This window comes from Phoenix dactylifera, unplaced genomic scaffold (assembly GCF_009389715.1).
Source record: "Phoenix dactylifera cultivar Barhee BC4 unplaced genomic scaffold, palm_55x_up_171113_PBpolish2nd_filt_p 000340F, whole genome shotgun sequence".
Lineage (NCBI taxonomy): Eukaryota > Viridiplantae > Streptophyta > Magnoliopsida > Arecales > Arecaceae > Phoenix > Phoenix dactylifera.
In genome coordinates this window covers 92,739-106,500 of record NW_024067800.1, presented here as the reverse complement: position 1 = coordinate 106,500, position 13,762 = coordinate 92,739, and positions in this window count along the sequence as shown.

The following is a 13,762-nucleotide window of genomic DNA, read 5'->3' as shown; positions in this document are numbered from 1 at the left end:
AGGACGAACAAAATTTTGGCGCCGTTGCCGGGGAGGCAAATCGAGAAGCAAGAACGATCACGAAGATCAAATCAAATTTTGGATGCCCGGAGTGAACGTACTCCGGTAGTAAGTTTTTATTTTTATTTTTATTAATTTTTTTATTTTGATAATTTCTAGTTAATAATTTCGTAGTTATTAAATTCTGAAATTTGAAATTCGAAATTTAAAATTCAAAAAAAAATGAAAATTAAAAAAAAAATTCAAAAATTCAAAAAAAAATTTAATTCAAAATTTGAATTCTGAGATTCAAAATTTGAAGTTTAAAAAGAAAAAATTTTTAATTAAATCAAAAAAATATATAAAAAAAATTATTATTTTTGCTAGTAATTGATAGGGTGCAATCCTCCGAGGTTATCATACCTCTATTGGGACTCCTCACGGAGTAATCTCCAAAGCTTATTCAACGGGCATTCGGAGATTGACTGACGCATAAGAATTGTGTTTAGTTTACATTCAAGTTATTGCTATATAAAAAAATAAAAAAAATTACAAAAAAAATAAAAATAAAAATAAAAAATTTTGCTTGCTCATTTAATCAATACAACCTAATGACATTGCATAAACTTTAAAAAAAAATATTGATTATTTGCTGCATTTAGTATTAAGCATTTGCATAAAGTAATTAAGGGCAAAACCCATTGAAAAGATAAGGTCGGAAAGTCATTACCTGTCCTTAGCCCAAAAATCACCACCTTGCATACTTATCCTAAGCCAAATTAAATTAAAATCAAATTAGACATTGGCCTTAGGGTTTTCGATCTCAATTAGGCTCTTGGAAAGAAGTAGCTGAAAGCCACTCCAGTGAGAATTTAGTAATTGGTGATGTCTAGAAAAGTTTTACAACAGTGAGAACTGTTACGGGTATTGTGGTATCGGTGTATCCCTTTTGGCACCACCACACATCCTGGGACTTTCCTGGTCACTGATTACTGGATTGCTTTACTGGTAAGCTCAAGCTTAATCTGAAAGAGAGATTAGGAGCTGTCTAATCTAGGAGAGAATTTCAGGAACTTTTTAACCTGATACATCTCTGTACAACTAGATTTAAGAAGCTACTAAACCTCACTTAGCTCTAAGACTAATAGGGTCAAATTGTTGTGAGGTGTTGATTGTGGTCTTCTTGGTCTAGCCCTTCTTCTTATCTTTTAGGATTTCGTTTAAAAAATTGAGTCTAATTAAGTTGTGGAAAATGTATGCATGGTAGAAAGTCATTAAGAGATAAGTTAACCCCATTTGATCCTGAGATTGACAGAACTTTTCATCATAACCTGCGAACTGTAAACCAACCGTCGATCTCTACAATGGGTGAACATATTAGAACCCTAAATGAATTATTCGCTCCTGCATCCGCTAGTCCACCTACATGTATAGTATTGCCAATAAATAATGCAGCCCAATTTGAAATTCGGGCTGCAACAATAAACATGTTACCCAAGTTTCATGGGTTCGAGAGTGAACAACCCTATATTCATCTAAACAAATTTTTGACAACCTGTCAAACGTTTAGAAATCAAAACTTAGATGAAGAGGGTATTAAATTAAGGTTGTTTCCCATGACTTTAGAGGATTGTGCTGCTGCATGGCTGTATTCCTTTGCTTCAAATTCCATCACATCATGGGAACAACTATCTAAGAAGTTCATGGCTAAGTTCTATCCTATGGTAAAGACTGAAAAAATTAAGGATGCCATAAGAACTTTTAGAGAAAAATCTGAGGAGGAATTTTCCCAACTTTGGAAAAGATTCCATGACTTGTTGGTCAAATGCCCACACCATGGGCTTGATAAGGCTGATCTGGTCCACTTCTTTTATAAAGGAATACCTCCAGCACATAGAAACATGATTGAGTCCATGCACAAGGGTAGGTTCATGAACCAAACCCCGGATTAAGCCTATGAATTTCTTGTTGACTTAGCTGAAAATGCCCAAAATTGGAGTAGCTATGGTGAGGAAGTAATTAGAGATGAGTTTGGGTCTAAAAAACCAGGTAATTATGAAATGAAAGCAGACCCAGAACTCAAAAATGTCAGTCCAATCTGGTGGCTGGAATGAACAACTTGAGTAAAAAGTTTGATGCTTTCACTGTTTTCACTAGTTCGAGTTCATACAAAGAGTCAAATCCCGTCATGAAAGTGGATCACGAGTCATATAGTTTGTGTGTTTTGTGTAACAGTCCTGAGCATCTAGTGGAGTGCTGCCCTCGTCTGCCTAACATAAAGGCCGAGCAAGCAAATGCTCTAAATTCATATAGTGCCTTTAAGAAGACCACTCCCAACTCGTTCAGCCCAGTTTACCACCCTGATAATAGGTTCCACCCAAATTTCTCATACAAGCACAATGAACCTATTCAGCATCAAGGTGGTCCACCAGGTTCTCAGAACAACTTCCCCAGGATAGGTCCACCACAAATGAACCAACCTTTGGTTCCATCTGTACCGCCTTATAATGCCCCTATCCCACAGCAACCTTCACAATTAGAAACCATGATGGCTAATATGATGAAACAACAACAAGATTTTATCAAGCAACAACAACAGACCAATATAATCCAAGCCCAGACTAACCAATTCCATGCGCAAGCAATTGCAAAACTTGAGGTTAGTCTGAGCCAAATAGCTAACTCTCTAGAGGATAGGAAGAGAGGTGAATTGCCAAGTCAGCCAGTACCTAACCCTAGTAGACAACGGAATCAAGGGCCGAGAGGCCAGTTTCAGATTGATTCTAATGGAAACCCTACCCATGAAGTCCAGGCAATTACCACTTTACGGTCTGGCAAGCAAGTGGACAACAAAGTCCAACTTCCTGTGCAAGAAAAAGAAGAAAAGCATGAACCAAACCCCACCCAGAAAAAGGCACAAGAACAGGGAACACAAGGAATAGAGGAGAAACCAATAGAAACTTACACACCTAAGGCTCCCTTTCCTAGTAGACTACAAGACTCAAAGAAAAAATCTCAGTACGATGAAATCATGGAAGTCTTTAAAAATATTCAAATAAATTTACCCTTCCTAGATGCCATCAGACAGATCCCCTCCTATACAAAATTCTTAAAAGACCTAACCACGGTAAAAAGGAAAACCAGTATTCCTAGGCAAGCTGTGATGGCGGCACAAGCCTCATCTTTTATTCAACAACAGATTGCCCCAAAATACAAGAACCCTGGTTGCCCTACTTGTTGACCCCATAATGGATTTTGATGAATACAAAACACTAGAGTATAATTCTATTTATCTTAACAATTTAATTGAGGAATTCATGTGATTAACTAAGAATATTGTTAAGAAATGTCTAGGCAAGTTTCCATAATTTTTATGAATTTATTGAAGAATATTTTGAGTTAAAGAAAACAGATCAGGGACAGCCGAGACGTCTCCGGATAGTCTTAGAGACGTCTCTGGCACAAACAGGAAGAACTGGCACACTTGGAGACGTCCCCGGCACCTGCCGAGTCGTCCCCGCGTTAGCGGAGTCGACTCTCTCAGTAGCGGAGTCGACTCTCTCAGTGGCGGTAGAAAGGCAGTTTTCAAGAGATATGCGCGAGACGTCCCCACTGTACGCGGAGTCGTCCCCGCAAGTAAAAAGGAGACTTCCCGAGTCGTCCCCAAGATAGCGGAGACGGCTCTCTCAGGGTTTTCCAGAGAATGGTTTTTCCGGTGATAAGGAAGCGGAGTCGACCCTGAGACAGCGGAGTCGTCCCCATGCATAAAGTGCAGACAAGCCGAGACGTCCCCTGAAGGAGCGGAGTCGACTCTCTCAGGGAATTCTAGAGGACATGTTTTTCGGAGATAAAGAAGCGGAGTCGTCCCCAAAGCAGCGGAGTCGTCCCCATTCAAAAAGTGCAAACAAGCCGAGACGTCCCCTTAAAGTGCCGAGTCGACCCCAGACAACGTAAAAAGCAAAATCTTGTAGCCGAGACGTCTCTCGTTGAAGCGGAGACGTCCCCGGAGCGCCTGGGACGCGACTGACAGCTTTTCAGGTTTGGTTTGAATTTCAAATCCTTTTTACTTTGTCTCTAACGGCTATATTTGCTTTTTGGGCTATAAAAGGGACCTCTTAAGTGCTTCTCAACAACTCTTTACCAACCAAAAGCTAGATCATTCAAGAGAGAAGTAAGAAAGAAAAGTTCAAGGGAGTGAGTGCATTCAAGTGAAAAAATCAAGTGTTTTCAAGCTTTCCAAGTGATTTCAAGCTCAACCACTCTCGTGCGCTCGGGATTCAAAGCTCACACTCAACCCTACGCGGTCCACATCGGAAGAATCAACATTTCTCACGCTTCCAACGGCAAAAGGATTCTTCCGGGTTCTATTGTTCATCATTGTTATATTTGCTTTTTGAGAGCTTTTCTTTTCTTTTGTAAACTCTTTCATTGTGGTGCTTGTTCCGGTCAAGGGACTTGGAACAAGGGAAAGGCGTCCCAAGCCTAAGTGAAATTGGGGGTTTTAGGATTTGTTGTGAGCCCGGTGTAAAACAACGAGTTGGGTAGTGACTCGCAAAACTACCGTACTGTAATCTTGGATTATAGTGGAAATTCCCAAAGGTGATTTGGGGAGTGGATGTAGGAGCAGTGGAAGCTCCGAACCACTATAAAACCTTGTGTTTGCGATTAACCTTTCTCATTCCTCCTTCTTTACTTTAGTGCATATATTTGTGTGTTTTATTTTTAATTAGGCGAAAAGTTTTTAAAACACCCAATTCACCCCCCTCTTGGGTGACCATCTCTGGGCAACAAGTGGTATCAGAGCGGGTGCTCTGTGTATTTCTTGAAAGACCTAACCGTCTTAGCCAAAGATCTAGATGGCAACACCCTTTAACAATGTTCCTGCCGAGGGGCAAGCAACCAATAGACCTCTACTCTTCAATGGGACAAATTATACCTATTGGAAGACTAGAATGAGAATCTTCATTCAAGCACAAGACTATGCCTTGTGGAGGGTTATAGTCAAGGGACCACAAGAACCATCACACGTGGTCAATGGCATTCGAGTTCCCAAACCTGAGGAGGATTGGGATGAGAATGATGATAGGATGGCTCAACTCAATTCTAGAGCCATGAACTCATTATTTTGTTCTTTAGATGTAAATGAGTTTAATAGAGTCTCCACATGTACTTCCGCTAAGGAAATATGGGATAGGCTTGAAGTTACCCACGAGGGTACAAATCAAGTTAAAGAGTCCAAAGTGAACATTCTAGTTCACAAATATGAATTGTTTAAGATGGAACCTAATGAAACCATCACATGCATGTTTACACGTTTTACCGATATTATTAATGGTCTAAAGAGTTTGGGTAAATCTTATACTAACCCGGAACTTATGAGTAAAATTCTCAGATCTTTGCCAAAAGCATGGGAAGCAAAGGTCACGGCGATCGTAGAAGCCAAAGACCTCAACACCTTGGGGCTAGAACAACTTTTGGGCTCATTGATGACGCATGAGCTCACGATGAAGCAACATGAAGATGATGTGCCAAAGAAGAAAACGATTGCACTCAAGGCTACCTCGAGTATGTGTGAAGAGGAAAGTAGTGAGAGTGAGGAAGAAAGTGAGGACGAGGACTTGGGTTTGATAGTTAGGAAGTTTAAAAAATTCATGAGGAAAAAGAAACCCTTTCCAAGGAAAAAGTTTGGAGGGAGAAATGATTGAAAAAAAGAAAAAGAAAAAGAAAGAGACCCAATCATATGCTATGATTGCAAGAGACCGGGACACATTCGTTCCGAATGCCCTCAACAAAAGAAGTATTTTGGAAAGAAGAAGAAGAAGGCATTGAAGGCAACATGGGATGATAGTGACACATCATCCTCCGAGGAAGAGAAGGAAGAGACCGCCAATCTATGCTTCATGGCGTTCGAAGACGACGAGGTATGTCAAAACCCAACTATAAATTTTACTTTAGAAGAATTATATGATGCTTTTCAAGAACTTATTGGTGATTGTAGTATGTTAGGAGCAAAGAATAAAGAATTAAAAGCCTCCAATCAAAAACTAAAGGAAAATATTGAAAACCTATTAATTGAAAAGGAGAGCGTTAAAAATATTAACACTACTAACCTAGAAATCAAAAATTCAAAACTTAGCACTGAAAATGAAAAGGCAAAAACATTAATTAAGGAATTAAATCTAAAAGTAAAATCCCTACTCGATAATAATACCTCACTTGCACAAAATGTTGAATCTCTTAAAAAGGATATGGAAGAACTAGTTAAAGAAAATTTGAATCTTAAGAATGAGGTACATAAGTACAAACCAATTGTTGAAAAATTCACACAAAGCTCTGAAAAATTAAATCTTATTCTTTCAAATCAAAGAGCTGTTTTCAATAAAGCCGGATTAGGATATAAAACTAATAAGCAACAAAAGTATCTAAAGAATTTCTTTGTAAAAGCAAAAGACGTAAAAACTGAAAAACCAACATACTTTCTTTGTGGAAAGAATGGACATAAAGCCTACTCTTGTATTCAAAGAAAAATCCAAACTAACAAGAGTACATTTGTAAAAGCTAAAAACATAACTAAAGTATGGGTGCCTAAGGGAACCAACTACACTAACCACGAAGGACCCAAGAAAACTTGGGTACCTAAGAGCTTCACATGATCATTTTGCAGGTATGCCTTGCAGCCGGGAATAAAAAGAGAATGTGGTATCTTGATAGTGGTTGCTCAAGGCATATGACCGGTGACAAGAGTCTCTTCGTCACCTTGGAATCAAAAGAAGGAGGAGTAGTCACATTTGGAGACAATGCTAAAGGCCGAATTATTGGTGTTGGTAAAATCTCCATATCACCCTCCTCATTTATTGATAATGTATTGTTAGTTAATGGACTAAAACATAATTTGTTAAGTATAAGTCAATTTTGTGACAAGGGCTTTAAAGTGTCATTTGAATCATCACTATGCATAATTAGTAGTCCATTTGACAATGAGATCATATTCACAGGACATAGGCATGGAAATGTTTACATGGTAGATCTTGATGATCTCACCATGAAGGATGGCCAATGTCTTGTAGCCATGAATCCCAAAGTCAATGAGACTAGTTGGTTATGGCATCGTAGGTTAGGGCATGCTAGCATGGATTTAATCTCCAAACTAATTACAAAAGATCTAGTCAAATGATTACCAAAAATAGACTTTGAGAAGAATAAAATTTGCGCTGCATGTCAATTAGGAAAACAAACAAGAAGTTCCTTCAAGTCTAAGAACATAGTCTCAACAACAAAACCCTTAGAACTAATTCACATGGATTTGTTTGGACCCACTAGAACTGCTAGTCTAGGGGGTAAGAAATTTGGTCTTGTAATTGTTGATGATTTTTTACGATTTACATGGGTTTCATTTCTTGCACACAAAGATGAGTCCTTTCCCGCTTTTATCAAGTTTTATAATAGGGTTTCGAATGAACTCAATCTTAAACTAAAAGCAATTAGGAGTGATCATGGTACCGAGTTTGAAAATCAGCACTTTGAAAAGTTTTGTGACGAAAATGGTATCAATCACAATTTCTCGGCACCTAGGACACCCCAACAAAATGGGGTGGTAGAAAGGAAGAATCTGTTGGGAACCCGCCCATGCCGCTGATATTTCAAAAATTTTTCAGATGGCAGCGGAATCGGCATACACGGGTTCGACGTTCATCGCATGAACGCTTGTTTCGAGACCTTTCGTAATTAGGTAAGAATTAAAGCTTTTAAAACAATAGGAAGATCAAATCTTCACCTTGCGCGGGTAGACGATCACCGCGAATCTGAATTCGTGGTTATGGGAGAGGGTTCGCTTGAAGCCGTTCAAACGTCCGGCCTCTACGGGTATCCACACGAAGTAGAGAACCGATCAAAGCTTTCTTGTCTTCCCGGGGTGCTAGCTCCCTTGCAAAGACTCCTTTGATGGCTGATCTCTTCTCTTTCTTTCAACTCTTGAAAGTGCTTGAGAGGAGGAAGAAGAAGGTTGAAGAAGAGGAAGAAGAAGAATCCCCACGCAGCCTTCTTTCTTTTCCCTGCGTTGGAAGGAAGAAGGGAGGAAGAGGATGCCGCCAACCTTTGGCCTTGGTCTTCCTTGCTTGCGGCTGATCACAAGAAGAGAGGAGAGGGAGGCTCACGGCAAGGAGAAGGAGGAGTTCTTCTATGCTTAGGGCGCCGGCCTCACACCTTCTTTTATAGCCATCTAGGGTTCCTACTAAGTAGGAACCCTAGACATCTTTCCAAAGAGGGGGCGCCGGCCCCCTCTCTTGTGCCGCACCAATGGATCAAGGGGGAGGGGCTTGCGCCCTTCCCTCTTGGTAAACCCTAGTCCACATTAGGGTTTGCATTGCCCTAATGTGGTCAAGCCCTAATCCTATTAGGTTTAGCCCAAGGGTGAACCAATGGATCCAATCTAGGTAAGTCCTAATCCAATTAGAACTTGAATCAATTTTGACTCAATTGAACTCTTCAATCCTAATCCAATTAGGAGTCTTATTGATTCATTAGATTAATAATTAATTGTGACTTAAGAAACCCTAATCCATATTAGGATGTATTTAGTCCTAATCCAATTAGGATTAGATTTGAATCCGAAGTCCTAATCCAATTAGGATTCCTAGGAATCCTACTCCAAGTAGGAATCCAATTTTAATTCAAAATTCCTAATCTCATTAGGATTGTAGGAATCCTATTCCAAGTAGGAATTCCAGTCCTATTCCAACTAGGATTCCCAGCCCTAATCCAATTAGGACTCTAGGAATCCCTCCCGAAGTAGGATTTGTGTTTAAGTCTAATTAATTAATTCCCTTTGTTTCTTCTTCAACTTCTTATCAATCAAATTGATTTCTTGTGATTCCTAATCACGATTTCAACCATCGGATCGGTCAATACTTCTAGTGTGTGTGACCCCATAGGTTCTATTCTGACTGGTAGTGAGATATATTGTGATCTCTATCACTATATCATTGAAAACTCCTTTCAATGGGTTGGAACGATTCCAACTCAACTCATTAGGGTTTATCGATCATCAAGATAATCCCTATAAGTCCCACCATCCACCAGTGACACCTAGCAGCATGTAGTGGCTACCCAGCAGAATGGAATGATGAACCTCTAGGTGCAGTTAACATGTGATACAGTCCTACTATCGTGGATCCCTACAGGACGGAGGTCATGGACAACTCGTCAAACCCCATCGTCTGTCATATGTTAAGATTTATTTGACTCGAGTTCGATAGTGAAAAACTCTTTCTCCACTGTGTATACTGCCCCGGCCGAGGTCTTACGAACTCAGTCTTATAAATCACATAGGATCTCTCCTTATCTATCAAGGTCGATAGATTCCATATAGGTGCATACCCTACTCCTACAGTGAACTTACTGCAGCCAATCTACACTGCATGGACCCATATGGCTAGAGACCATGTATGTGTGCAGTCAAACTACAATAACCTTACTGTGAGTAGCCGAAGCACCGCAGGTCAAAGGACCAGTCACACTACTGCAACATCAAGCAAGTCACTGACGAGTGGATAGACATCCAAGTGACTTCTTGTATTGGTCACGCTCAGTACCCTTGTTCTCTAACAAGCACCTGCACTATCACTTCAGTGTCCCTACACTGTGGACTCAAGTCTCGTCCATCCAGAAGGAGAGTGATCTGTGCACTGATCGGATCGATCACCGTCCTCGTGATGATCCTTTGATCAGGAGCATTTAGAAATTAATCACCAATGATACATGGCTCAAATTCTCAACTCTTGAGAATATGTATCATCATCTTATTAATTTCTTGGACGATTCATAGACACATAAACAATATGAATGAAAAAGATGCCTTTTATTTATTCAATAATAAATAGTCAAGTACAAAATTATGTCCCTAGAATCAACAATGTGTCAGCCAAATTGGCTTCTAGGGCATACATCTAACAATCTCCCACTTGCACTAAAGCCAATTGGTCATATATCTTAGGCCCATCTTCTCAAGGTGGGCTTCAGTCTTTTGCTGACTCAGCTGCTTAGTGAAAGGGTCTGCCACGTTATCCGCGGAGTCTACTCTCTGCACCTCTACATATTTCTTCTCCACATAGTCGCGTATGAGGTGAAAGCGCCGCTCTATATGCTTAGACTTCTGATGAGACCTTGGCTCCTTAGCAAGGGCTATGGCGCCATTATTATCGCAGTAGAGTGTTATGGCATCTGATGTCATCACATCCAACTCTGCAATGAATTTCTTGAACCAGAAGCCTTCCTTAGCAGCTTCAGAGGCGGCGATGTATTCGGCTTCCATAGTAGAATCAGCAATGATCGGTTATTTAGAACTCTTCCAATTCACCGTACCACCATTGCACAAGAACACGTATCCAGATGTTGACTTCCTGTCATCGACATCAGTCATGAAGTCTGAATCTGTGTACCCTTCTACCTTTAACTCTGATGATCCTCCAAAAACCAAGAATAAATCTTTAGTTCTTCTTAAGTACTTAAGAATATTCTTCACAGCTGTCCAGTGTTCTTCACCTGGATTCGACTGATATCTGCTTGTGACACTTACAGCAAGAGCTATATCAGGTCGTGTACATAGCATGGCATACATGAGGCTTCCTATTGCCGATGCATAAGGAATCTTGCTCATGCGTTGAATCTCCTCAGGTGTGTCGGGGCACATCTTTTTGGAGAGATGAATTCCATGCCTTAGGGGTAAAAGACCCCTCTTGGAGTTTTCCATGCTGAATCTCTTCAGCACCTCCTCTATGTACATTTTCTGTGACAGGCCAAGCATCCTTTTAGATCTATCTCTATAGACCTTTATTCCCAAAATATAGGATGCTTCCCCAAGGTCTTTCATGGAGAATTCTTTTGACAACCAGACCTTGACCGAGGTTAGCATGGGAATATCATTCCCAATCAGGAGAATGTCATCTACGTACAGTACGAGAAAAGCGACAGCACTCCCACTAACCTTTTTATAAACACATGGTTCCTCTTCGTTTTTGATGAAATCAAACGTTTTGATTGCATCATCGAAACGAGTGTTCCAACTCCGAGAGGCTTGCTTTAGTCCATAGATGGACCTTTGCAGCTTGCAGACCTTGTGATCTCCATCACTGGAAGTGAAACCCAAAGGCTGTTCCATATAGATATCTTCATCAAGATATCCATTCAGGAAAGCAGTTTTCACATCCATCTGCCAAATTTCATAATCATGAAATGCTGCAATGGCAAGCAATGTTCGGATGGATTTTAGCATGGCTACAGGTGAAAAGGTCTCCTGATAGTCAATGCCTTCGCGCTGACTATACCTTTTTGCCACAAGCCTTGCCTTATAGGTCTCTACCTCTCCATCCGAACCTATTTTCCTTTTGTAGATCCATTTGCATCCAATAGGTACAATACCTTCTGGTGGATCTACTAAGGTCCAGACTTGGTTGGAATGCATGGAGTCTATCTCTGACTTCATAGCTTTCAGCCATTTCTCGGAATCGATATCAGATATCGCCTCGTTGTAGGTTTTGGGATCCTGTATGTGATCCCTATCTCCCACTAGGAACATTTCCTCGGTATCCTCTTCTAGTATACCTAAGTATCTATCGGGAGGATGGGAGACCCTACTAGATCTACGAGGTGGTTGAGGGACATCGTGTACTGGCTCCTTATGAATAGGTTCTTTAGGATCCATGACTCGTTGCTTTTCAGAGACTTTCTCTTCAAGCTCAATTTTCCTCCCACTGCCTCTATCAAGGATAAACTGATTTTCCAAGAAGATGGCATGACGGCTCACAAACACATTGTGATCCTCTGAGACGTAAAAATTGTATCCTAATGACTCTTTAGGATATCCTATAAAACGAGCACTTATGGTCCTAGCCTCTAACTTGTCCGCCTGTAGTCTCTTGACGTGGGCCGGACACCCCCAAATCTTGAGATGACCCAGACTTGGTTTCTTACCATGCCATATCTCATACGGTGTGGTAGGAACGGATTTAGAGGGAACTCTATTCAATAAATAAATCGCTGTGAGTAAGGCATCTCCCCAAAGAAACATAGGTAAATCAGTGAAGCTCATCATGGACCTGACCATATCCAATAGGGTCCGATTCCTCCTCTCTGACACCCCGTTGAGTTGAGGTGTACCCGGAGGTGTCCATTGTGAGACTATGCCGTTTTCTTTGAGATAGTCCCGGAATTCCCCACTAAGGTATTCTCCTCCTCGATCTGATCGAAGAGCCTTAAGAGGTTTTCCAGTTTGTTTTTCTACTTCATTTTTGAACTCTTTGAACTTTTCAAAGGATTCAGACTTGTGTCTCATAAGATACACATACCCATACCGTGAATAATCATCGGTAAAGGTAATGAAGTAAGAATAACGTCCCCTGGCTAGCACATCGAATGGGCCACATACATCTGTATGTACTAGGGTAAGTATTTCAATGGTCCTCTCCCCATGTCCTACAAAGGGCAGTCTAGCCATTTTTTTTTTTTTGAAGACAGGTCTCGCAAACTGGATATGACTCGGAAGTCAATGAGCCTAAAAGCCCATCTTTATCCATTTTGTTCATTCTGTCCTCTCCAATATGGCCAAGCCTAAGGTGCCACAAATACCTTTGGTTTATCTCATCTCTGGATCTTTTGGATCCTTTGGCACTCACATCTTGCTCGGTAACATTCACAGATACATCCATATGTAAATGATAGAGACTGTCAATCATGAAACCACGTGCGACTATTTTATTTCTTAAATAAATAGAACAGCAGTCTTTGTCAAATGTAAAAACATGACCTTCCTGTGCTAGACATGAAACAGAAATCAAATTTCTGCTAGCAACAGGTACATAATAACAGTCTCTAAGTATTAAACTAAATCCAGACGGTAGTCGCAGATGGTAGGTGCCCACAGCCACAGCAGCAACTTTTGCCCCGTTGCCAACCCGAAGGGTTACTGCACCTTCCGCCAGCCTTCTACTTTCCTTTAGACCCTGCATGGTAGTGCACAAATGAGCACTAGAACCAGAATCTATAACCCAACTAGAAGTAGAAGAAACCGTTAGATTAGTTTCAATAATGAGCAAGTCTATACCTTCTGAAGGTGTGTCACCTTTCTTGTTCTTCAGGCTCTCGAGGTATGAAGGACAGTTTCTCTTCCAGTGGCCTTCGACATTGCAGTGGAAACATTTTCCTTTGTCGTTAGCCTTTTTCTTTTGAACTTCCTTCTTTGGCTTCTTGTCTTTCTTCTGCTTCTTTGCAGGCTTCTTTTTCTTCCAAGTAGACTTTCTCTTGGAACCAGAAGTCAACTCAGCAGCGAGGACATTGCCCCTTGAACCTTTCAAGGCTCCCTCAGCAGTTACCAACATGTTGATTAGTTCAGTCTTAGTGCATTCAATCTTATTCATGTGGTAGTTTACTATAAACTGACCAAATGAATCAGGAAGTGACTGTAGGATCAAATCCACTTGCAATTCCTTGTGCATGTCCATACCGAGCTTCTCAAGCTCCTCTAGGTCCTTGATCATGGTCAGACCGTGATCATGGACAGACTGCCCCTCGCGCATCTTCGCTTTGAAAAGCCTCTTGGACACTTCAAAACGAGCTGTGCGACTTTGCTCACCATACAACTCTTGCAGGTGTGCCAGTATGTCCCTAGCAGTCTTTATATTTTTCATGCTGGCATTGGAGTTCATTAGACATAGATGCCATCATATAGCATTTTACTCTAATGTCATCGTCCAACCACTTTTTATGCATCTCACGCTGAACATCAGTGGGA